The sequence below is a fragment of the Camponotus floridanus genome, unplaced genomic scaffold (assembly GCF_003227725.1).
Source record: "Camponotus floridanus strain SB8 unplaced genomic scaffold, Cflo_v7.5 scaffold47, whole genome shotgun sequence".
NCBI classification, from domain to species: Eukaryota; Metazoa; Arthropoda; class Insecta; order Hymenoptera; family Formicidae; genus Camponotus; species Camponotus floridanus.
Window position 1 is genome coordinate 317,906 of NW_020229625.1, and position 27,364 is coordinate 345,269.

At 40.9% G+C, this 27,364-nt stretch overlaps 1 long non-coding RNA gene across 1 annotated transcript; it reads left to right on the top strand.

Moving 5' to 3' along the window:
- The first annotated feature begins 765 nt into the window (after positions 1-765).
- On the top strand, positions 766-19,305 carry LOC105253310. The gene is made up of 4 exons (XR_003123305.1): positions 766-929; positions 10,392-10,486; positions 10,562-10,652; positions 19,157-19,305. It is a non-coding gene; the product is annotated as an uncharacterized LOC105253310 (long non-coding RNA).
- The last annotated feature ends 8,059 nt before the right edge of the window (positions 19,306-27,364 follow it).

Consider the following 27,364-nt stretch of genomic DNA (forward strand, 5'->3'; position numbering starts at 1 on the left):
TGACTCGGATATAAACCCGCGCGATCTTGGCGGCCAGGATAGTGTGTACCTACCTTAAGCTCGAGAGAAGCCAACCGGTTCGGCCAGAGGCAAGATGGCCGCTGTGAAAGTAGAAGGGTGAAGAAGAAGAGGGCAGTCAGTCGAGCCAAGGAGGTAGATAGGTAGATAGGTAGGTAGGTAGGTTGGTAGGTAGGTAGGTAGGTAGGTAGGAGGCAGGCGAGCTGGCAGGGTGGGCGCGGAGCGATCATAACTCAGGTGGCCGCGGACAAGCAGCGCTTGTTCCGTGCATTCGGAACACGGAACACACACGAGCCGGGCCGAGGACTCTGCGGACGCCCGGAACACACGCTTCTTCTCCCTTCGCCTCTCTCTCTCTCTCTCTTAGCGTTTTTCTCCCCCGTTGCTCCGTCTCTATCGCGCGCACTTTAGCGCGGAGCGTTTGTTGGACGTTCGTGGCGTGGACGGTGGCAGTCGCGGCACGCCAACGCAATCTCCGAGGATCTCTGTCGTGTATACACTCGCCCGTGAAAGTTTCATACACCTTAGTTATACATGTGCGAACGTAACAGGGTGTTTCATGGACGTTTCAATCTTTCTATGACGGCGTCCCCCTCCGTTTAAGGTATCGAGTTTATAAATCGTCGCGATTCGATCTAAATTTATTTATAGTTGCGGAAATATATTATTTGATTGATATATTATTTGATTGATATATTAATAGGACAACGTATATGTAATATTGAGAATTTCGAACAAGTATTACTGCTGACAATTGCAACGAGGAACGGTGAGGGGACAGGTGTGGACGCGGCTTTATTCGGAGCGACGTCCAACTTTCTCCATGGACTGTACGAGGAGCTTACACCGTCGGCCCGGCCGAAGAAGAACCGGCTACGTGGTCGCCAGCTCGTGTCCGTCCATCCGTCGCGGTACAAATGAAGACTTTAAATAATTTAGTCGCCGGCTGTAAATCCCGTCGGGAAGCGACGTTAATCGATACACGCCGTCGTGTACCGCTCCGTTATACAGCCCGGGAACATTTATGAATGCGCGCTATGAATCACGAGATAATAATATTGCGCGCGCGCGCGCGCGCGCACCACGTGAGATCTCGAAGCTCGCGTCGTTAAATATGGTCGCGCCTTAATGTGCCCGTGCATTGTACGAGGGAGCTTGTTATTGCGATTATATTTTTCGAGAGCGCGGCGACGCGTCGTAACTGTCCGGCTTTGTTTTTACGATGTTCGGGAAACACTTTGTCCCCGGCCGCGCGCTGTCGTCGGTCGTGATAGCCGCGCTTCCGTCGATTCGCCGTTTTCGTAACCGGCGGAGGCGTACGCGAAAATTTACGCGAGCCCGAAATGGATTCGCGCGCCGCGTCCCTGAATTATTCGATGCTTCGGTGGAGGATCGAGTGTCACTCTTGCTCCACATCTCGAGTCGTGCACTGAGAAAAATTTGGTTTGATTGTACCAACAAGACGTATATGATTGAAGGCATTTTGGCTCAATCAAACAAGAATTTCTCTAGTTATCGTGATAAGACTCGATTTTTTATAACTAGAACGTTTAATAGATTTTACTATAAGGATTTGGGTAGTATTTTCTGGTTGGATCTATAAAATTAATGTAACAAGAAATTTTATAGATCCAACCAGAAAATAATAAAAACGTTAGATCAAAGTATATTTTTTTTTCTCTTACGAGCAGTAGCCAGAAAGAGGATGCTAGCTCTCTGATTGTGTGCTGCATCCTCTTCTTGCATCACTGTTTATCAGTTTAATTTCTAACAAACTGAATTTAAAATAATTTATTCAATAATCTGGATTGAATTTATCCAATAATCTTGTTGGAATTCAGAATATTAAACAGACTTTTGAGATTAGATGGAATAAATTTGAGACGACTTGGTGCTGGCGAGTTTAGTACACAGAGAAAAATATTATTTTATTACCAAGAAAAGCGATTACTTAGTTTATTTTTTTTTTTTAAGTAATAGTTTTCTTCAACAAAGAATATATTCTTGATAATAATCTTAAAATATACTCATCACAAGTGTTAGAAAATTTCATTATCATGTACTCAAAAGAAAAATTTATTTTCTCTTCAAGAATATTATAAAGTTGTATCAAAGAAAAATCAAACCTACTTTATGTCAACTCTTGTAGTAAGCAAACCAAATTTTTGTTTTAATATTCTTGACTAAAATACTGCACTTACTAAAATTCAGAATATATTCAATTAAATTTAATGCTTGTGGTAAACTTATGATATATTTGCGGATATACAAACTTATGATATACTTAAAATAAATAATATTTACTTGAATACAGTATACATTTTTCTCTGTGTATTATTAACCAGAAGATTTGGTAAATTTAACAGGAAGATATTAATCAGATTCATCTGGTAATTCCTACAAGAATTCTGGCTCGTCCATTTTCCAACAGACATACTGGTTGAATCTACTAGAATTCTAATTAACGCAATCATATTTTTTTCAGCGTGTCGTTAAAGTTTACCCGATATGTGCATCTCGAATTTGGTCTCGTTTTCGTTCCGATTAAATTAATTACTCGTACTCATATTTGATTAGAGTTATTTATCAAGTTGCCGGTACGAATAAATTATGATCGGTGCCATATTTTAGCGTCTCGTAAGAGACTGAAAGCCGGCATCTCCGTAACATGTTGACATGCATATTTTTGGAAAAAGATAAGTCGAGTTATATAATTAAAAGTTTGCAGTCGCGATCGGCGAGAGTCGGCAAGCGAGGTGACTGTTTAATAGAAAATCCGATTTATCCTCCAATTGCATTCATCCGTCGTTTCTGCAATAATTTTCGCGATTTCCACCTATCTCGCAAATATTCTATTCGCGTGGCTGAGCGAGCCTTTGTTAACTTTCGCTCGGCGCATTATAATTCATAATGGTATTACGGACGATCTTTATACCGGACCGGAATCGTTTTCGACCGGCAGACACGGAGGATCGATTTATCGGCCGAGAACGACGCTAATAAATTACGGTAATAGCATTAAGATAGATGGACGACTAGGCGCGTAGGCGGAGACGCGCGGCGGCGGACAATATTTTAGCCCGCAGTAGCTTTATGACCAGAGGTTACGAGCCAGGAAGAGCCATAACGCCTCGTATCTCCCTGCCCCCCCTCCCCCCCTCCCTCGCATTCCTTGCATTTGCGGGAAAGCTCGGCGCGGGTGCCAATTCCTAGGAGCGTATCGGACCATAAACTGGAAACGTGATGTATGTTACCTTATAGCCTCTTCTCTCTCCCGTGGAGTCCGATCCTTCTTCCCCGATCCCGTCCACGCTCTCGCGTAACATGTCCATATGCCGCTCTCGTTACTCTCGATACGTGCCGGCGCGAAATTCGTTGCACTTCGCTGACAAAGCGTTCCTCCGCTCCGGCATGAATTTTTCTCGTTTTAAAGCCGCGACGAGAACGCGCGGGAATGTGAAATATGACTATGGCGAAATTCATCGCGAATCGAACATTTTCCGCGCATTTCTCGCCCCCCGTTTCAATCGCGCTTAATAAATATCGCGACATCATCGACGCACTTATACGGGGACCCCGATAATTGAATCTCGAAAGGAAAGCAGACTAGTTGTTTCCAAGAACGCGATCCATCGTCTTGTACGTCGAGGAAAGAGAGAAGGAGAATGCATAAATTTGTATTCAATCGAGGAATATTATTTCTCGAGGGTCTCGAATAATATAAACGCGATGGGGCTCATTATTGTCGCGATCCTTATTTCGATCGGCGATAAGTGGGACACGGGCACGGATGGAAAATGGTATGCCAATATGAATAAATTTAACTATCCCGGTGCCGTGTATATCGCAAGCACAAGTCGTAACATTCAGAGGCACGGTAATGAGAGTAAATCACGGATTTATCGCCGACCGTCGGAGATTATACGGTAAACACGTACGCGGTTTATCGTCGATAACTGCGCCGAGCCATCGTGAACCCGCGCGCGCACGTGACGGTCCATATTTTTCGTCACCTAAATGCCGAAGGGGGAAGTTTCAACACCGATATAATATCACTATCCTATTCACTCTCGGCGACCTTTCCCGATGCAGACTTGCCTCCCCCCCTCCCCCTTTCTCTCTCCCTCTCTGTCTCTCTTTCTTTGTGCGTATGGGTCGCTGTTCAAAGGCGTAGCTATCACCCTGGCCTATCGCTATCTTCCAATTTAATCGCGCGTTCCTAATATTTATATAAACTACTTTTGCATCGATCGATTGAATGCTGAATTAATCATCTGTTTGAAGTCGTGTTCGAAAATATCCTTGTGCGTATTTTTGGAGAAAGACAATACCGAGGATTGAAATATTTGATTGCAATCTTGTTTAAATGTCGGTTTAATTTGATTATAAGAAATACCGATTTATCGTTTAATCGTCCGTGTTATATAAATATTTCGACGAACAACGACGCTTGATAATGATTTTTATGCACAATTTTTGTGTACAGCATAATCTCGAAAGCGATACGCTTTATCATTTTAGAAAGAAATTTATGAAACAACTTGGATCCCAAACGGGCACTTTCCCCGAAATTACGGCACTGCCGTTGTCAGGCTCCTTCCTATTCACGATAGTCGTACGTACACGCCTATGGACTTGGATGCGGCTATAAATTAGGTTTTATGAGGGAGATAAAATGCGCGTTATTATCTAAACGGCGACGCCTTTACAGAGATCGTGGCCCACGCTATTCTTTGAGCGCGTACGTGTGTACGACCCTTTGCGTGAGGACATGTACATACGTACGTGCGTGTGCAGCGCGGAAAGGCATTCACCCTCGAATACGTCGTCTACGACGATCCCTTCGTAATACGCATAGATTGACTGTCAAGTTCAGGGAATGAATAAGAAATTGGATGGGAGGAATGATAGCTCGACACGAGAGATAATCTTTATCGTGTAACGTTTCCATATTTTTTTTTTTTTTTTCGGGTTAAAAAGAACGCGTCCACGCCGGTTATTCTTTTTTTTTTTTACGAGTCTCGTAACCGCGGCGAAATATATTTTACTGTTTTATAAAATATCTTTTCAATGTAACGATTATTTTTATCGCGGGCGATAAATAATTTCGTGCCGATTAAATTAGAAGCGACAAGCTATAGTTGGAAATTTTGCCGCGGGCCATTCTACCGATGGAATTAATCGCCGATTGGGTTAATCGGAGTTTGGCCCAAGTGGCTTTAAAGGCACGTATTTCTTAGTCTTCATATATCAGCCGACTTTAATGGTTTCAGAGATTCACATACGAAGATTTGTTGTTTCAGTGGCACGGATAGTTTGAGTCTATCATTAATTTTACTGCGACAAGCATTGCGGGAAATTTATTACCTGGCATGCCTTTGCGAGGCACAATGTTTTTCGACATAACGATCAGAGGCCCCGAGCGAGATTATTTATAAACCATGATTAAATCCTTTAAATCTCAAAGTTACACGACGGCTTTAAACATTAAATAGCTAATGTATATACCCTGGACGGTTACAGACAAGGTTTCCGTCAACCTCGATCTTTTCTTAAAACAATTTATTCGCACCCTTTAGCTTTAAGCTAAAGACATACCTAATACACGCGTTGCTTATGTCGAACCGAAGAACGCCTATCGATGTAACGTCATCTTGATATTTTTATGAATTAATATTCGATCGTATAGCGATATCATGGAGATGAGGCGGGCGCTTATTGGATATAATCCCGAGAGACGAAACGTGTGACTTACGAGCGCGTGGCGACGTCTGCTATAATTTATAACGCCAGGGCCCGCAACAAGAGCAGCCAGAAATGACCACCCAGTGGCAGAGTAAAGGATGTTCAGTCATAACATCTGATGAAGCGAAACATTAACGAGGCGATATATCAGTCGGCTCTTATAGACGCGAGCGTGGGCGGTATCTTGGGCATCACTCAGAGGAACGAGAACGAAATGAAATGTGAAAGAAGTAATTCCTTGGCACTGTCGGCTCTCCTCGTCGGATAATGACAGGATATTTCTCATATTATTCGCAGCTTAGGATTTCGCGAGAGAGATAAATTTATCGCTCAATTTATCGAACCCTTATGTGAACATTGATAAGTACGGAAAAAGAGGATATACCGCGTTGCGTAATATCTGCGAAAGAAACATAGGTTGCTTGATAATGGCAGAAAGACGGCGAAGGCACTTTGCACGTAGGCAGTGAGCAGTTTCCATCGGCTCTGTTATATCATGCATGTATATTCATCCTTAGGGATTATCGCTCCATTCGAGTTAGAATAAAAATGGTATAACCATTTCGCTCGATACTATTCCGTAAGGACAAATAAACGAATGTATGGATATTTAAAACGCGCCAAGGTACTATTTCGCGTGCAGCGGGGCATTTTATTGGAGTAATAATTTTCAGTAATCGATCTCGGCCGGGGTGTACGTGCGTGCGTTTCCTAGGAATCGCAGCTGACGTAGATGGTCGATTTGCGATTGGGCAATAGCCGGGCGATAAACAATCGTCACATTGACAGGCGGATATTCCGATGCAGCTGTTTGTTGTTCGATGCATTATATCGCGATCTTCCGTAATGTAAAGACCATTACGCATGCCTGTTTCTATTCCTATTCCGACAGACGACACGAGAGAGCCTTGGGTCTTAAACTGGGCGTTATAAATAATCGCAGCTTGTACGCGGTCAGCTGTGAGTTGGCTTTAGAAAAAAAAAAAAAAAAAAAAATACGAGCAGCCGGCGCGGCCGCGATGGGAGGAGCTATCATTACTCATTAGTTTAAGCCCAGCTCCAAACAGTTAATGAGTTTGGCATCCGAGCGACAATCGCTCCAATATATCACGATTACGATGATGTTTATAAAGTAGAATTCGTGACTAATGTTGCTATATAAAATCCCGTCGTTGCTTCTCCGAGGAAGCGAAACCTCGAGATAAACTGAGAGAGAAGTTAACATTACCGATGGCCTAATCCAGGATATCAATTTAGATAAACAGAGGGAATAACGATGTAACTTTGCCAAGGATTAATAGTGTATTACATAAATTTATTTTTGTTTGCGTTCCTCTTCTTTATCGGAGACTAGACTATTAGAACGATAATGATCGAGTACGAATATGGCGTACGCGAGCGAAATTACAGGTTTCGTACGTATAAAGCGCATACTCGTCAATCTTCCGTGCGCGGCTTGAAAGATCAGCGTCTGGAGCGCGCATCGAATAAAGGGGCGAGGGAGGCGAGAGGGGGTGAGGGGGCAACGGTAAATCTGTCGGGAAAGATATGAGCAGTCACGGTACCGCGGTACCGCGCAGCCGCCCATTACTCATTGGCTTAAGCCGAGCACCGAACAGCTAATGAGGCCGGCATACCGGCGTGTCCGCAGCGATCATATAGCCGCGGTGGACAGGCATAATAATCCGACAGAGATTGCCGATCGGCGAAACGTCTGTCGGCGTGGCACGGTAGCCGCAGATGGAGCCTCGATATGGAGCCAGCGAGCGTTTGTCCGGGGCTGGGAGGAGCGGGAGACCATTCCTGGAAGCCGTTAACTACGTCGTCGCGTCCTGACGCGTGTACCCGATCCGTGTACACTTGCTGCCGATTAAGGCCACCGCACGTCAGTCTGATCGATTGTCGAGGAACGAACCGCGCGATCTATCCCTCGAGCTCCTTCGTACTTTTACAGAGTACGATCGCACCCTATTTTCGAACGTTGCGTTATCATCTTGCGTGTTGAAAAAATTATTTCTGCACAGGTTGCATTAATTAGAATTTTTTCTGGTAGATTCAATCAGTATGTCTGTTGGACAATGGACGAACCAGAATTCGTGTAGGAATTACCAGATGAATCTGATTAATTTCTTCCTGTTAAATTTATCAAATTTTCGGGTTAATAATACTAAACTCGCCAGCGCCGAGTCGTCTAAAATTTTTTCCATCCAATCTCAAAAGTCTGTTAATATTTTGAATTATTATTTAATATTTTGAATTCCATCAAGATTATTGGATAAATTCAATCCAGATTATTGAATCAATTATTTTAAATTTAGTTTGTTAGAAATTAAACTGACAAACAGTGATGCAAGAAGAGGATGCAGCTCAAACACACGCAATCAGAGAGCTAGCGTCCTCTTTCTGGCACTACTGCTCGAAAGAAAAAAAAATATACTTTGGATTTAACGTTAATACTAATTCTTTATATACATTTCATGGCAATTATTGAATACGAGTTAAGTTAAGAAGCAAGCAAAGAAATTAATGTAACAAAAATTTTATAGATCCAACCAGAAAATACTAACCAAATCTTTATAGTAAAATCTATTAAGGATGTTTTGTATGTACAATCCTAGCAAAAAGTAGTATCTGAAAATCAATATTGACGAATATATCCACTGATATATTTTTAGAAATTTTAAGAAATGTGTAGAATATTACAATTTAATCTTAGCTACAGCGCAGAGATGTATTTTTTAATATTTATTGCGTTTTTACTGAAATATTCCGAATTTTGTTAATCGAAATGATTAACTTTTGGCAGAGAATTTTGTCTTGTGACAGGATACAGTGGTTAATTGAATTATATTTAATACCTTTTTAACCAGTTAGTACTTGTATAATATTATTTGACCAAATATTTCTTCTGTATCTAAACTTTTGCAAATTTTCAACAAATTCTGAATATCATTTCCACATGTTTTTGTCATTTGAATCGACGTGGTTATACGTTTCCCAGAACACATGTTAATTCGGTGCAAATTAAAATCCTTACAACTTGTGAACGCTTTAGTGAATCGATTTAAAAATTGTACCGAAGATTCTAAACATATGTAAGGACATTCTGTACAATTTTCATTAAGATTAATTAAATTCTCAATATTTTGAAAATAGGTACAAAACATCCTTAAACGTTCTAGTTATAAAAAAATCGAGTCTCATGATAACTAGAAATTCTTGTTGGATTGAACCAAGATACCTTCAATCATATACGTCTTGTACAATCAAACGATTTTTCTCAGGGTGTAGATACGTCAGTTGCTCACGCATATATTCCGATTGATTTATGCGAGAGCAATGATAACGACGCGGTTAATCACGGTCAGCGCCGCGATAAGACGTCTTTATTGAGGAAAGCACCGAATAAAGCGAGGTAATCGAGTCGGCCCTTTAATCTGTCGCGATACATCTACGGCACGCTCGCTGCATTTAAACAACGATAACCATACGTTAGCCTCGAGTTAGGGCCGGTTTAGAAAGGTAAAATACGTGTCACGATCAATCGTCGTGAAATTGCAGTTTTCTAAATTTTTCCGGGGCCATCATGGCGAGAATATATGGCCGGCGCTCCTCGGAACGTACGGTGGTGAAAGGGATAAGACGTGTGTGGCAGGCGCACTTTACGACCGTGTTTCCATCGAGCACCCTAGGCGAACGAAAGCCAGCGCGCAAACATATTTCTCCCGAGATGAGTTCGGGCGATCGTTTTCGCTCTCTGTGTACATCCTGCCGTTGCGAGATGTCTGCCATTCCATCTGTCAGAAAGGCAGTCTTCGGTTTCATACCGTAGACTCGTATCATTACAATATTCTACAATATATCCGACGAGCAAAATAGCACGTAATGCAGCGTCGGGTTTCTCCGCTCGTTTTCTCACACAAGACGCATGCCTGTCTCTACAAATATTGTACTTTATTGCACTTGCTCATCGACGTGACTTTATGACGGTGAATCAAATAGAAAAGTGTTAAAGTCACAGAGGCAAAAATAGCGTCGCTGATGATGTCGTCGTTTGTGGTTTACGACACGGTCTCATGATACATTATTACTTCGTTACCTCTCGTACATGCCGTTACATTGTCACAAAGGCCAAGTGCGATGAATGATATGAAAATGGTACTACATATGTTCGACTGTGCCGCATACTTCATTCGCCTTTTGCACGACTCGACATATCGATCGCGTCACGAGATACGTTCAGTTACCTGTACAAAAGTCATTTCAGTTTCTCGCGTCGTATAAATCGCAACAAGATATATATCTTAATCTTTGCAAAAAATGTATGCGGGGTAAAATTAATAGTCGGTATAAAACACGTTATATCACGTTCTTCTTTAAAAATAAAGTTGCACCCAACCAAGTCGAAAATACAATCCTTAAATTATGATATTACATTTGTCGGTCGGACATGGCGATTGGCTAAAAAAAATGGAATAAAAAAATTCTAGAGTCTATAAAGATTCCAAGAATTCTGTCTGGTAGCCAATCGATACGTCTGGCAAACCTTTCATAAATGTAATAGTAGTAGTCTCGCACTGTCTTCCTTTTACATCATCATAATAATTATCTATTTTTGGAATTTTCAGATTTCTCGGAGCAAATTTTGCCGAGTAATATCTTCCTGCGACGAAGCTTGAGAAATTAACAGGATTGCCCGCAAGGAAACGGAAAACAACACAAGGTAAATTTCATGCTTGTTTATTGAGATGATTAGTCTTGACCTTTATATGAATAAATGCCAAGATTAACTGGTCAGGGCGTCAGCGTGGGAGGACAACTGAGGGATCCCGGACATTCACGAGCACCTGGAGACTCCTCGCCGGTGGAATTACACGGAAACGAGAAAGGTAAGAGGGCGGAAAAGCGCAAAGGGACATTAGAACGTCCCTCGGGTGTGCGGTCTGCTAATGAGAACCTCCGTTGGACATTCGTCTTTCATGCCGGACACGTTGACACATTTCTGCCTCTCGGCCGGAATGGAACAAGACGCACAACCGGCCGAGCATCTGCCATGCGACAGTCCCTGTCTCCTCGCTTCCGAAACAAGCCGGTTGACGCGTGATATCCCGGTGCGGCATTCGCCTGTCTTATTCGGCAATTTATGTGCTTCCTTCTTGCCGTTAATGCGTTAGAAGACGAATTCTGACAATCTCGAAATCAACAAAACGGAAGATCGCATCGCCAACTATGACGCTGGCAGGTTAATGAATACCTCGAGAACTTGTTTACGTTGGGCAATTATCCTTCTATCCGTTTGATATCGTATAATCGTGAATGAAATTAAAACTTCACCGTGATACACGCGTGATATACATCGGATACATGCGAGGTACTTTAGTACTTACCGTCTTGTGATCGCTTGACCGTTACTTATAAAGTACGTGAAACTCGAGCTCGCATTGTTACCAAAGACATGGCACGAGCATGGCTCGATGAAAGACGACGCTGGGGCTATTCTGGGTAAAAGTCCGACCCGGGAGATATAATTTCTCTTTATTAGATACACAGCGTGCCATTCCCGGGTGGATAAAAGCGAGGAAATAAAGCCAAAATTCTTTTGATATCGGAGCACTGGCGAGGGAGATAGGCGCGGGATAAAGGGGTACATTCCCCCCCGGTGAAACGCCGTCTCACCCTCGGACTAAACTGGCGAGCGGTATTAGCCGGCGGCATCTTGATATCATCCGGCGAACTTGCCAACTCCTTTATACAGACATTTATTTCCTGGCCGTATCTGTTACGGCCAAACGGCGGTCCCGCAGATTGTACTACTTTGCTTTCCGCCCCCTCTTTTTTTCCCGGGGAACCGAGGAAAACATAATCGTAAGTCATTCGTTATTGTCGCGGAACGGCAATTACCTTGTTCATGCGAGGACATTACTTATGAATAACCGAGCGCGCATCAGTTATTTCTGTATCGCGGAATATTTGCAGAAATATTTCCACTTGCTCGATAGACGTTTCCTCTCTCTTGAATGTAGTTTTTAAATAAGAAAATGTTTTTATTTTCTTTATTATTACATATATTGTATCTCCGTTATTAAAATGGCCTCTACATTTTAATGTCTCGATGACTATTTGTGGCAAGCGAGTATTTATATATTTCCGACCCAGATATTCGTCTCGCGTCTCATTCTAACGTAAGTGTTTCCAGTAAAATGGGAGAGCCAGTCGTACGTTGTCCTAAAGCGGCCTCTAGCTCTCCTCCGGCGACCTCACCGGCTTTATGCCAGCGAGAACGGCCAACTATACGCCACGCAAGAAAACACAAACTTTATACGTTACGGTGAAACTACCGCATCGAGGGGAACAAAAGACCCGCGCGGAGACATTACGGAAGAGCAAAAATACGTGGCGGCGAGCTGCTGCAGGGAGCTGCTCGTAAAGAGGTAACGTAAAGAGAACACGGCGTATAACGCCAAAGACAACGTTTACCCGAACGCCTCGTTCGCCACTCTTTTCGTTAAATTGTTTCGTCGGCTACTAATTGTCCCGGCTAATTTTGCACGAGCCAACGTTTAAGTAAAAATGAAAAATTTTTCATGAATTGTAAAGTTTATGCGTACACTGAGAAAAAAATCTGCTTGAATTAATTAGAATTCTGGTAGATTCAACCAGTATGTCTGTTGGAAAATGGACGAACCAGAATTCTTGTAGAAATTACCAGATGAATCTGATTAATTTTTTTTCTGTTCAATTTTCCAAATTTTCTAGTTGATAATACTAAGCTCGCCAGCATCAAGTCGTCTTAAATTTTTTCCATCTAATCTCAAAAGTCTGTTTAATATTCTAAATTCCAACAAAATTATTGGATAAATTCAATTCAGATTATTGAGTAAATTATTTAAGTTCAGTTTGTTAGAAATTAAACCGATAAACAGTAGCAAGAAGAGGATACAGCTCAAACACACACAATCAGAGAGCTAGCGTCCTTTTTCTGCCACTACTGCTCGTAAGAGGAAAAAGATATACTTTGAATTTAACGTTAATACTAGTTCTTTATATACATTTCATGGTTAAAATACGATATAATAAGCAAAGAAATTAATATAACAAGAAATTTTATAGATCCAACCAGAAAATACTAACCAAATCCTTATAGTAAAATCTATTAAGGATGTTTTGTATGTACAATCCTAGCAAAAAGTAGTATCTGAAAATCAATATTGACGAATATATCCACTGATGTATTTTTAGAAATTTTAAGAAATGTGTGGAATAGCCTCTTTATTTTTAACTTTTGGCAGAGAATTTGACAGATACATGGCTAATTTCATTAAATTACATTTAATATCTTTTTAACCAGTTAGTACTTGTATACTATTATTTGACGAAATATTTCCTCTGTATCTAAACTTTTGCAAATTTTAAACAAATTTTGAATATTATTTCCATGTGTTTTTGTCATTTGAATCAACGTAGTTATACGTTTCCCATAGGAACACATAATTCGATGCAAATTAAAATCCTTACAACTCGTGAACGCTTCAGTGAATCGATTTAAAAATTGTACTAAAGATTCTAAACATATGTAAGGACATTCTGTACAATTTTCATGAAATTCTCAATATTTGGAAAATAGCTACAAAACATCCTTAAACGTTCTAGTTATAAAAACTCGAGTCTTATCATGATAACTAGAAATCCTTGTTTGATTTAACCAAAATGCCTTCAATTAATATACGTCTTGTTGGTACAAACAAACGATTTTTCTCAGTGTATATATTAACTGTAACACGATACTTACTTGACTACTTCTAATTAAAAAAAAAATAAAAAAAAAAAATAAAAAATTCCATATATCGCGTCTAGCGGTTCGTTCTTATCGATTTGCAATCTTTCTCTACTCTATTTTAATTGCCGTGGTAACAAACGCGGCGGAAATCAAGTCGCTCGTCGACACGTTGCCACGAATCCTGGCCACCTGTCCGCGATGAAGTTCCCTTCGGCGCATCCTGTACGTGTGTAAAATGTATCCTGTTGCCCCTGCGGGCAACGGAGTATTTGTTAATGCTCGTGCGCGATCAGCGTGCGGCCTTCGTGCAAACATGTCAGCTTGTCGCGCCGCAGTGACTCCACACGCGGACAGGGACAGTCGGCCGCTCGGTCACCGTTGCATGTCACGACACTGTTGCTATTTAGCCTTCCATCACTCCTGTCTTTTATGCCACTCACGTGACACGTGCATTACCGACTCTTGTGGGAGCCGCTTTCCGCGCCACTGACAGGTATGTTTTATACTTGTATATAACGTGCGTCCGTCGTGACCTGGGCAAATTGGATTTTTCTATCGCGGCTAAAGCGAACGTTTTGAGCGAAACGACGTTGCGTTTGCTGGTGGCTGTATGTAGGACGCTTGGTAACTTATTATATCCGGATGAAAATCTGTTTCGTTTATTATTCAGAGGAGCGAGGTAGCTCAAAATTATTCGTCAAGTTTTTTTTTTATCTCTTTTCCAGAATATACCCTTTCCTCTCAAGTTTCGCTTAATCCGCAGGGATTTAATCGATTGTCGGTGTAAGATTTGTCAAGTTTTTTTTATCACAAAAATCGAGATTGAATTTTTACGGGCGGACTTCATTAATATTCCGTCTCGGAACGAATCGACCATGATTCATACAGCCTGCCTTTGTGTTAACTCAAAAGAGAGTTCCGCGAGGACACTTACAGCATAAATAATGATATCTCCCCTGGTCCGTATTCAAACCATCGCTCCCCAACCAATGAGCAACGCCTCCTATCACCAAAAGTGACTGACAAGCACTCCATCAGCATCATATTTCCTAAACATAACGAGATTAGGTCGCATTGTGACAGCACTCAGAGCTAATTTACATTCTAATCCGTACACGTTTCCGCCCTATCTTCGAGTTCTCTCTATCATGTCTCTCCACCAGTTATATCTTTTTTTTGTACTATCTATTCTGAAACGTCAAACTTGTATGCATCCTGATGAATATTTTTCTGTATTAATAATGCTCGAGAAATATAATGTTCGGAATATTTAAATAAAATTATTTCACCTGGATATAATAAATTATTTGAAAGATACGATTTGAATGCGAGATTGGAAATGCGAGAGACTAGTTACTTATATGATTACGTAAAATGACAAAAGTATATGCTGCAAATTTGAAAAAAAATGCGTCGTACGTGTACAATATTTGAAACTTGATAATGCAACATTTTCACAAGAGTACTTGCATTTGACATTTGACAAGATGTTATATGAAAGAATAGAGTGAGAGCGAGCTATCAAATGAAAGACCGTGTCAAATTGAATTAGACACGGTTCGACGGATTAACCATTTGGCTCGACGTGCCGTTAGAAGATAACAATTTAGAGCGAGCAGAAGTAGATTGACGGTGGCAGCATTTGCGATATGTTCGCGAACCGTCGTCTCGCGTTATATAATCTTGGTAATTATCTCGTTCAAGTTATTCGCGTCACTTCAAGGCGATAATTTTAGTGCGATTCTTTTACATATTTAATAATCAGTCTATTTTTTAAGCGAATTGCGAATATATGTCAAAAGCATAAAAATATGACAGTAATATTTATACATCTAATTTTTTTTTATTCACAGTCATGCTTGAATCTTTCTTCCAATTATGCGAATATTTAAAGAGATTGGATGATACGTATATTATTATCGATATTTATAACAAAAACTTTGCGTAATAATTGATTTACTTAATAAATTTCGCCCAGCTTTTCCCTTTAATTTTCTCATCACTTTTGATAACAGATCGCGTAATTAATAGATTTGAGTGCATTTACATCATTGATCATAGTAGAGTCGTACAGTTGGTCCTCATCGAGCGCGGATATACAAGGTAGGTGGGGGATACACGAATATCAATGTAAAGCGAGGCGAATCCGGGGCTAGGAGTAATCTCGGCAGTGGATCGACCAGCGGATGACAGGTATCGACCTAGATCAACATTATTTTCCTGTGAAGTGCCACTAGCTCTATCCTGCTCCCCTCTTGTATATCTATCCGCGCGTCTCTTCCTAGTCTATAGCCTAGGGCATATGCGTGTCAGCTTATAGGAGAACGAGGGACAGAGATAGAGGGAGAGAGGCTGCGGAGAGGGGCGAAAGGGTAGGGGAAGAAGAGGGGAGAATTATTAGCTGGCTACTCTACTCCACTACCTACCGTGTTTCTTGATTACTATCGGCGCAGCTGCGCCCACAATTTGTGTTTCCCGTCAACCGTGCGTAAGAGAGCCGTCCGTCAATGTCGTGGCTATAACGATGCCATAGTCTGATGCTGAGACGTCGCTGATAACCCGATATAGACACGTATCCGTCATAAGGCGCTCTCTCGTAATGCCTTTCTTTTGCCTACCGATATATCGCAGGGCGTTGTACGGCTTTAATAGTTAACCACGCAGTCTCCCTCTTATGAATGGGAGTCGAAACGCTGGCAGCGAACGAGAGTTAATGAGCGTGCACGTTGTGAATCATCAGTTCCGTCGATTAAACACAATTAATGTAAGTATCGGATGGTAAATATGGAGCGGGAGATTCATTATGCAAACAGACAAAGATGGATCTCATGCGCGTAAATTAGCGATATTATATACGACGATGAAATTACGCTGGCTTTTTTCCCTACCGTTTGTAAATCAAGCAAATTACAGATGAGATGATGTTACACCGTTAATAGAATGCACGACATAATAGCTCCTGCGAGAGATATAATTTCATTTTAACTGTTGGCGAACGCGCGCAGAGTTGCTGTCACAGTTACATCTGTCTTGCATCTTGCATATCTTTAGGCGTGGCAAATTGTACGCTGACGTGTAATAGCGCGATTAAATCGAATTAAGTTTTTGTTTTTCCGATCGTAAGGTCGTTTATGTACAACAGGGTCGTACAGAGTCGAGCGTAACTTAATTTCATCACACATGGCAATATCTATCATGTGCATTATATGAATAAATAGTGCGTTAAATACGAAAGAGAGATCTCGCAAGTGTCGCTCTCGCAATTGCAATTATATCAAATATGAGAACTGTATATTTAAGGATCATTGAAAAAGGTGTAGTACTGGAAAAGATTTATAAATCTTTTCCAGTATATACTTGATAAGGACCACAACCATATGGTCGAAACGTCGTATTAATAAACAAATTTTTTGGCTAGTTTCGTCGATTACACTTTTTTCAATGATCCTTTGATTATTTGACTAGCGACATTAAGATAATTTCTATATATTTAAATTGTTGCGCAGCTTCGAAGCAATCTCACTTCATTATCAATGCATGAAAACATGTACGATACATGTAGTTTTGCATGAATATTTTTATTTCATCCTTGTGCCGTGCAGTTTTACAAAATTTTCCAGATTTTGATATCGTACAGTTTGCACGATCTTTTTTTTTTTCTCTTTATTTAAATCATAATTTTCGAGGTTATCTGGGCGAGACTGCGAACACGGTAGAAATGGACCGGCATTCGTTTTGCGGCCGGAGAAAAAGTAGGGAGAGGCGGTTTGAAATTTACCGTCGGCGGACAGAGGAGTGGCTGCGTGGCGGGCTGTCAGCTGTTTTCCGAATTCTGTCAATTCTTGTCAGTTGCATCGACCAGTTTAGCATAAAAATGCTGTTACGGTAGATGGTCGGCTTTCGAAGGCTCTGGCCGACACGGTACAAACGTATCGTATATCAAAGCAGGCGGCCATGGACGGGGAAAATAAGAAAGTTTTTGTTCTTTTTATGGAGCCACGGTCGCCGTGGGCGGTGTCTGATATACGATCGGTGTTCAGCATTTTGTTGACGAAAAAGCTACTACATCGGCATGCATTTTATCTCCGTGTAGACGCGAACATCTTCAATAATATGCGGCGTAACACGGATATGAATAACAAAATGTTTGTAGTTGCTGCAAAACTTTATATACCCGGTGCATCACAATATTGAATTCATTATGAAATTTGCAACACCTCGAGCACGTCCGCGCTCGCAACATGCGGGTGAATTCGCCCGATCTAATCGAACGCGTATACGTATGAATTTCTATTTCAGTCTTCAAACATCGCTACGCAACGTTCTGTTTTCCCAGATAATTCCCAGATTGAATTTCAAATGTGCCTACGTAATCGTAATCGAGTAAATTATGACACGTATACAAATACGTGACATATATACGTATACATGTATAATGTATAAAATCAGGGCTGATTTATCGGTCGGATGTGTTTTATCGGTTAAGTGTAAACAAGCTGCCACGTAAAATTCGAAGCGGAATTCATTAAACCGCCCTGAAACCGATATCCATGTACACACACCAGGAGTGGCGCAAATTTCAGGGTACGCCGGTTTGGGCCTATTCCCCGGATGCCTATTTAACTACTACTGTAGTTAACGTAATATGACATCCGCCGCGGCGAGCGATTACGGGGAACACGCGATGCAAATTTACGGTATTATCGTAATAAACAGGTTATAAAGGTTGATAGCTTCCTCGTGTATTGAAATTACACCACTGCCGTGCGGCTTTTACGCGTTCGTGTCCCAACGATGGGTGTGTGGGATGCACGTGCATTTCATACGTCGTCGTACGTGTGCGCGTGTGCGTCACCCACACGTACGCGTACACGTCGGACGTATACAAACCGGGTACGTTATTAAGAATGTTAACGTATGCTCGTGACGGGCTGTCAGGAACCCCCTTATCCGGCTGAGCTCGCCTCGGCTGGCAGATATAAATATGCAATAGCGCTTGTCATGCGCAGCGCCTAATAATTGAATGTATAATAAAGAAGGCGTCGCTCGGTGTCATGCTGACAGACAGACTACAGAGAGACTACGAGCGAGAGGAGCGCGCAGACAAACGTCGACTGTCAATTTCATTTGCTTCTTCCACAACCGTGTGCCCGCCTATCCGCTTATCTCGGACTCGTCTTTCGCGATTGCTCCCGATCGTCGTGGAATCGACGTTTCCCGCGCATTAATTAGACATTTTACTTCCATCCAACTTTGTAATCGTTTCTGTAAAGCAACACTCGTCACCTTTTTTCGCTCGACGATGGGGCGATTAAATTCTCATCCACGCCGAGATTTGATATTTTTGTTGGAAATTTCAATCGTGTGTACTTGGTATATTTCGAGTTCTAGATTCCTTTTGGCGTTGCCAATCTACGAGCGTGACGGCGATGATTAAAAAAAAAATGGTGGAATCGGTAGGGAACGGTGGCCTATCGCGCGTCGAAAGAAGAGGGCTGTAAACGGCCGATTCGATATCCATTTGAGACTGAGAGTGCCCTCCACTTCCGTGACAGCTAGGCAAACACCGAGCTGACGTTTAGAATAGCTTTTATTTATTCTAGCTTGTTTATTTAGGCTGCCGGGATCGCGTTACCTGAGAGGCTTTGAGTGGCAGCGGGGGAAGGCTACCGTGTCAGCACCGGACCCATTGTCACGCACATCAACCCATCGCGTCCAGAACGCAAGCGCGTGACTCCGTATACATATGTATGCGAGGAGGAGCGAGAGAGGAAGAGAGATTACCTACTTTAAATAATGAAAATATAATATTTTGATCGTGGAATAATTTCACGCATATATTTGTAATATTCCGTTGACAGCGACTCGTGTTCCCGATTCTTCGCTTCGAAAAGAAAGGCAAAAAAAAGAAGAAGGAAAGAAGCGAGACACACGTGTAATGTATTTACAATGCGTCATTCCGTTGTCGAGGCCATTAATTTTCTAGCGTGCGCGCTTTCCGCGGGAGGCACAAGGAGAATGTTTCCAGATCACCCGGTGTACCGAATACGAACTGGAGGCGTAATGTATTATACCGGCCGGGCAGGTATATTACAGAGACCCGCAGTTATGCGCGACGGGATATGATTGATGACAAGTCGTTGCCTGTTATGAATATAATATCGATCAATCACGCTATTTACCGGACGAATGCATAGGCCCACTCTATCATCCTCCCATAGTTGCTTACCTATCTATATCTCTTCCGACGCGACCTGCTTCCATCTAAGCTCGGGACCATTTTTCATTACTCGCGGTAACGAATGGTACGAATTGTGCACGGTTTCTTCGCGAGCCCTCGTCGACTTATCGAGGAAAATTGATTTTCCAGCGATACGCGTCCGCCTTTATCGATATCAAGATCGTCCGACTCTATCGATATCGATATCAAGATTGTCCTCAATTACGAATGTAACAGACAGTGTCTGCGTGCGATATATATATATGATTTCGAAACGCGTCTCTCTTGACTGATTCAATACGTTACCGAGTGTGTTATCGCGTTATTAATTCCAGCACATTCGTGGCGTTCGCTTAACGAGCTCTTGTATCAAAACGGAAGTTGATTAAAAGTGATTTATTACTGCGGAACTTACATTTTTATGGAAGGTAACAAAGAGGTGGAACGGAAACCGCGGGTTTTTATGGCAGAAAAACGATTAACATTCACGCAAGTCTTACATTTCAGCGGGCATTAATTATAACCCGAAGTGCAGAAATTAACAAAGCGACAGCATATTAAGTAACGCGATGTATGACAAGCAAGTCAGCGGGAGGAAGCTGTTTTCTTTTTTTTTTTAGTTTCTCACGCGAATGGATGGCTTTCATTGAAACTCGGAGCTCGCCTTATAAATAAACATTACTCTTGAAAAATCCGCTATCGTCCGTATATCGTTGAAAGCGCGCATTATTTTCAACATCCCTCGTATCTAAACCGCGTCGCGTCACAAAACTGATTACGGTAGAACATTTCGAGACACGTGAAGATAAATGCGAGAGATATTCAATTAATAACGTCTTGTTACCTTTTGCGCGCACCTTGCGTATATTTTCATAAGACATGAATTAACGTCGTGAGCGCGAGGTGTCGGTGAAATATAGGAGGCGAAATTCATACTTCCCCGGCCGGATAGCCCAGTCCTCCGGCATTTTGCCGGAGCTCCGGAGAGATAGACGACGTTCGATAATAAGCGAAGCCTCGTTAAACTCTTGATAATAGGGTGATTATTTCTTGTTTCACGAGTCTTTCCAGCAATTCCCGCTCTCGCCTCGAGTGCCTTTCAACCGTTCTTTGTGGAGCACGGACGCGTTCGTACTCGGAGGCGACCTCGCCGAAGGAGGCGTGGTCCGGTGCCGTGCTAACGACTCTCGCAAAATCGTTCCCCCTTGTGCTCACCGCCATCTTGAAGATCCGACGTGACGTTAAACGAACTATGCCACGAGCAAGGAAGTTCGAAACGAGACGGTAACGACGAGGCGCGCGGTACGAGTCATTTATCACTGGCCGTACTTAAGGTACGTACCTGTCGACAACAATTGAATTTCAGGATTCCCCGGTCGTGGAGAGTCGTGTAAACAAAGGTGTTGCACGTGATAATTTACGATCGGTACTGCTGGTAATTTCAAAGCCCGCCGATTGTAGTTTACGCGGCCTATTAGTTAAATTGGGATAATTAGTCGCGCCGCGTTTCTCGTACTCTCGACCGTCGCGAATATTTCGACGGAAAGAAGCGAATCATCGTTATCTTTCGTCTTTCGATAAATCACGATCCCGATTTCCACGGTAGCTCCAATTTCAAATTAGCATTGGCGAGGATAATCTGTGAAATATGTATACCTTTCCCCTTTACACCATGCTGCGCGACGCACGGATTTATCAAAAGGTATGCCCGGCACTATCTGATCATCGTTTCCGTGCGTTGTCTCGTTCACAGGGCCAACCAACTATCGGAAGCTTATACGCATTCTTTTTTTGACCAACAAAAGGTCGTTAAAAATCCGTTAGATGCGGCTGTCAGATAGGCGCGGCACTAGTGCGGTTACGAGAGAAGCTCTCAAGTTGAGCTCTTTGTGCGTGATTTGAATGCAATCCGAGGGATGGTGTAGGGTGGGTAGGGTAGGGGCGAGGTGCGGATTGAAGAGGGAGAGAGAGAGAGAGAGAGAGAGAATCGTGGCAGGGGTTTGGCGGCGCTAATCTCCGATCAGTGTCGAGAGCGTAACGCGATCCGACGCGACGTGACGTGATCCAGACTCGATAGCCAGCGAATACGAGCCCGCTGCACAGCTTGCGCACCGTGTCGAGAAGGGCGAAAGCTGCCGAGGCTTTACAAAGCGTACCGCGCTAAGTTCGACATGGATGGCTTCACGTGACGTATCTTGCTAAATTGGACTACTTATCGCTTGCTATCGCGTTATATACGGTGAGATTAATATACGTCCCGATGATGGGCGTAGGCAAATTTTCACCTACTCCCTTTGACAATATCAACAATATTAACGATCATTTTCTCCCTTTGTTTTTTTCTCCAAACAATTGTACTATTTTCTACAATCTTTTAAGGATGTTTCGTATGTACGATCCCAGCGAAAAGGCTGAAAATCAATATTGACGAATGTATCCACTTTTGGAAATTGTGTGGAATATTACAATTTGATCTTTGCTACAGTGCAGAGATGTATTTTTTAATGTTTATTGCGTTTTTAGTGAAATATTCCGAAATGATTAATTTTTGGCTTGTGACAGATGGCTAATTTTATTGAATTATATTTAATATCTTTTTAATATATTATATATTTTATTATTTATTATATATCTTTTAATATATATAATATTATTATATATATACAGGGTCTACCAAAAGTGTGGAAACCCCTAAATATCTCGGAAAATATACGTTTTACAGAAAAGTGTTTCCAACAAAAGTTGTAGGGTTTAAGAAGATCTATATACTGATTCTATCAGTTTGACCTTGGATGGCGTCGTCAAGGTCAGGTCAAGGTCACATTGACTTTTTTAAATGACACCCCCTACATTTGATTGCATATTCTTATAGCTTAATTCAAGAGCTTTCCAAAACACTATAATAATGTTCATTTTTATTAAGTACTTTGCGAGTTATGAGGGTTGAAATAATTTCTTAATTTTACATAAACCATAAAATATCTAGTAAACCATTCATTTTTCGATTATCTTACCTTCATACTTTTATGTACAAATTAATGAGAGGAATCAATTGGTGTAAAGAAAACACATAGTTGTTTCTAAGAAAAAATATGTAATTTGCAATTAACAATTCCATATTTTTTCTTAAAAACAACTGTATGTTTTCTTTACACCAATTGATTCCTTTCATTATTTTGTACATAAAAGTATGAAGGTAAGATAATCGAAAAATGAATGGTTTACTAGATATTTTATGGTTTATGTAAAATTAAGAAATTATTTCAACCCTCATAACTCGCAAAGTACTTAATAAAAATGAACATTATTATAGTGTTTTGGAAAGCTCTTGAATTAAGCTATAAGAATATGCAATCAAATGTAGGGGGTGTCATTTAAAAAAGTCAATGTGACCTTGACCTGACCTTGACGACGCCATCCAAGGTCAAACTGATAGAATCAGTATATAGATCTTCTTAAACCCTACAACTTTTGTTGGAAACACTTTTCTGTAAAACGTATATTTTCCGAGATATTTAGGGGTTTCCACACTTTTGGTAGACCCTGTATAATATTATTATATATATATAATATTATTTGACCAAATATTTCCTCTAAACTTTTGCAAATTTTCAACAAATTCTGAATATTATTTCCATGTGTTTTTGTCATTTGAATCGACATGGTTATAGGTTTCCCATAAGAACACATATTAATTCGGTGCAAATTAAAATCCTTATAACGTGCGAACGTTTTAGTGAATCGATTTAAAAATTGTACTGAAGTACAATTTTTGGAGAAGTGAAATTATACTTCTAAACACATGCAAGAACATTCTGTACAATTTTCATTAAATTCTCAATATTTTGAAAATAAACAAAACAAAGGAAGAATAGAAAAGAAAAATTTTTTATATATTTGTGCTTTAATACTTATTGATAAAAATTGAAATTTTCATGGGAAGGAACCCAATTTAAAATTTTTAACCATAACGCGGAGAATTATAGTTGACTTCTAATACTTGCTGTATGTTTAATGGAATAAAGATGAAGATGTGAATATACAGAGAGAAATCTGATATTAGATGATTTTATATGTAAGGAGATTCTATACAATTTTCATGAAATTCTCAATATTTGGAAAATAGCTACAAAACATCCTTATATCTTTTTACAAATATATCGCGCTGCTGTACAATAATCAATGCCACGTCTAACGATATACAATTAATGTATTCCCGATGAGAAATGCGCGTATCGATTGGAGTAGCTAATCACATTTGCGCTGGCTTCATTGGATGTATTTTGGAAATACGCGCGCGTATGTTGTATAGCGAGCGTCAAGAGTCGCGCCACCCTTGCGTGCAGCCAAGCGCTTGTAATACAAACTCCAATGTAGTATGTAGTACCCACACGATGCTGTCACAAGTGCTCACACGTCATTGTGACATTGTGAGCGCCCACGGGAGTGTGAGGAACCAGTTGTCGAGAGCAACAGCTGCTCGACCCGTAACCCACATACATCACCGCACGTCATTGTTCGCAGCGTGCATTATCCGAAACAGGTATGGGGACGCACCTTGGCATTACGTCACTAGAGGGACACTAGAGCTAATGGATGTATGTCATAGTAGGACTAAGGAATGACCGATGATATTGCGCAATCGTATAGCTGGCGAATCTATTTATCGTCGTCGATCTTTATGTGCATCTTATTATCAAAGCGACGAAGAATATCGTTTCGATCGTCGATCGAACGTTTATTATTCTAAACAGCCTTGTCTTGTAAGACACAGTTTTGTAAGACACCGTTGACGAGCGTTTATTAAGCGTGCAATGAAATTGCGTATCGAATTGAATCTACGTACATGAAATATCTGTTTGCCACGACGTATTTTCCCGTCGACGTAAAATGTACGAGAATGACAAAATAAATATATCATGATGTATCTATGACGCAATCTATTGAGTTATGATGATTTGTATTTGATTCTACGCGAGTCAAATTCTGTGTTCGTTCTCTCAGCGAGGCTTTTCGGTAGCGACCGGCGAAACGTCAGGTAGATTTGTAGGTGGAAACAAGGCCGTCTGTCACGTGGCGCGGCTTTGACGGGCTGTCGCCGAGGCGAGAGATAAAATGCGTTTCCATTTCCTCGCGCAGGCAGCGGTGTGCCCCTCGTGCAATTTCAATATGAAACTGTGAATAATGCATGCCGGGGGATTTCGAGCCGCCGACATCGTCACGCAGCTCACATCCTCTCCCGCGATGTAAAACTGAGATAGATGGAACGCGGTAAGTTTGAATAATGAGCGCCCGTAACGATGATACGACGGCTACTCCCGCGAGCGTCACCTTCCGGTAGCGCACGAGTCCTTCCCTGGAAAATCCAACGGAGCGGAGTCGTATAAGTCAGTCTAGCCGACTCATTAGCCAGTCCACTGAAGGCAATTTATCATTCAAAACCCGCTGGAGTATAGTCCTGCCGCGATACATTGTACCTACCTACCACTTGATTCTTCCATGCGAAATTTATGTTCTCCCCAGTGTTCCTTTCCTCGAATCGTCTTTTCACGAGATTCGGGACGGCTTGGTCGTGTGTTTTCAAATCAATTTTATTTACGCGATGCATCTTTCCATTCAAGTTGATATATATGCACGCTGTAATCATTTTTTCTGCAAATTTACAACTATTATAGTGGGTAATATTGAGACCAATTATTAAAGGTGTATATTTACATACATTAATAAATTTACATTTCATAGATAAAATTATTATCTTGAATGGTTAATAAGCATCTTGTACTAATAAATTTACATGTTGGAAGTAGATTTCTAGAAATGTTTATGTAATAATACATTTTGTGTATGTATTTCTACAATTTCATATATCAAATTTAATTAAAAATTACATACATAATTAGTGTAACAATTATGCTATTTATAACGAAAATATATAAATTCATGTACTTTTACAAAAATCAGTTATTTTACTCTTTATTGCGTAAATATTCGTTTATTAAGTGTAATTTTTAAATTTTATATAAATGTTAGAAAAAATTGTACATTTACATAAAATCCACTTTTAACCTTGTAATTTCTCATCAAATATAAACGAATATTTACGCAATAAAGAGTAAAAAAACTAATTTTTGTAAAAGTACATGAATTTATATATTTCCGTTACACATGATTATATGTGTAATTTTACATACTTTTTTTACAGTGTACGTATACTTATTTGCTGCATAATTAATGAAATGACATTAAGACATAGCATTTCGAGTATATGTAGAGAAAATTATGTATACAAAAATTAAACGTATATTTATGCTTAACATTTTGTAAATATCGTTTCAAAACGTATAGAATGAATCATCCTGTCTAAGCGCATCGCTATTGCGAGACTCGAGTTACATCACATCGTATCTTGACTTACTCGAAAGAGAATTTTCTCACGAATCTTTGCACGAAACAAGAGGCCGGATTAACATTATCTGACCCATCTTGATTTTTACGAGTATTTTTTTGTCGAATGCACGCATCATCGTAAATAATCAGCCTTTATACATATCAGAAACACATGATTAAGAATCTCACATGAAACATAAATCAAATCAACATTTAGTATTCAAAGTTGGGTGGACGAAGCGGGTGAGCTTCGAAGCGATTAGTGAAGTATTTGGACGTTTCAACGTTTATTCGTGCGAAAAGTGAATATTCGCGAAATCGCGATCAAGTGGATTCGCAGTCAGTCGAACCGCGGCAGATATTAGAAGGACACTCAACGTGGCGAGAGGAAACAAGCACAATGGGTTTGCGCCTTCCTAATCCCATGGAATCTCTCGGCCATATGTAAGGATTACGTTGGTCCGACTCAACATGGTCGCGTTGCCGCGTTAAAGCCGCGGACCTACCATTAGCCACTGGCGTTCGCCTGGGTAGCCAGGTCCACGAGCTTAGAGACGCTATCAGCGATGGCTTAGTTGGCCTTCTTTCTATCTCATCCCGTGATCCGACTAGGTGGTACTTGGTCCTGGTTACAACACGTTCGCCACGATGCTCGGTAGGTGTAACGAGCCGATAGTTATCTTCATCGCAGGGCTGAAGGCGATAGCGCGGCTCTGAATGGGGGAGGCGGAATACTGGCAATAGGTAGAAAAGGAATAGTACCTGCCAAGGTAAGACGGTACTTGGTAAGAGATTACGGCTGATATCGGACATTATATGGGCAGAATTCTTGTACGAATTACATAATGTTAACGAATAAAATCACCATGTTATAATTTCATTACTCGATGTCTAAGAAATTAATTTTATCGCAAGTATTCGAAAATATAGATATTGCTTTGACGTAAGCATCGAAAGCATCTTTAATTTATCTTAATTCAAACTACAAGTTACTCTACATACAAGTATACGCACTGAGAGAAAAATCTGGTTGCATTAATTAGAATTCTGGTAGATTCAACCAGTATGTCTGTTGGAAAATGGACGAACCAGAATTCTTGTAGGAATTATCAGATGAATCTGATTTTTTCCTGTTAAATTTACCAAATTTTCTGATTAATAATACTAAACTCGTCAGCACCAAGTCGTAAAATTTTTTCCATCTAATCTCAAAAGTC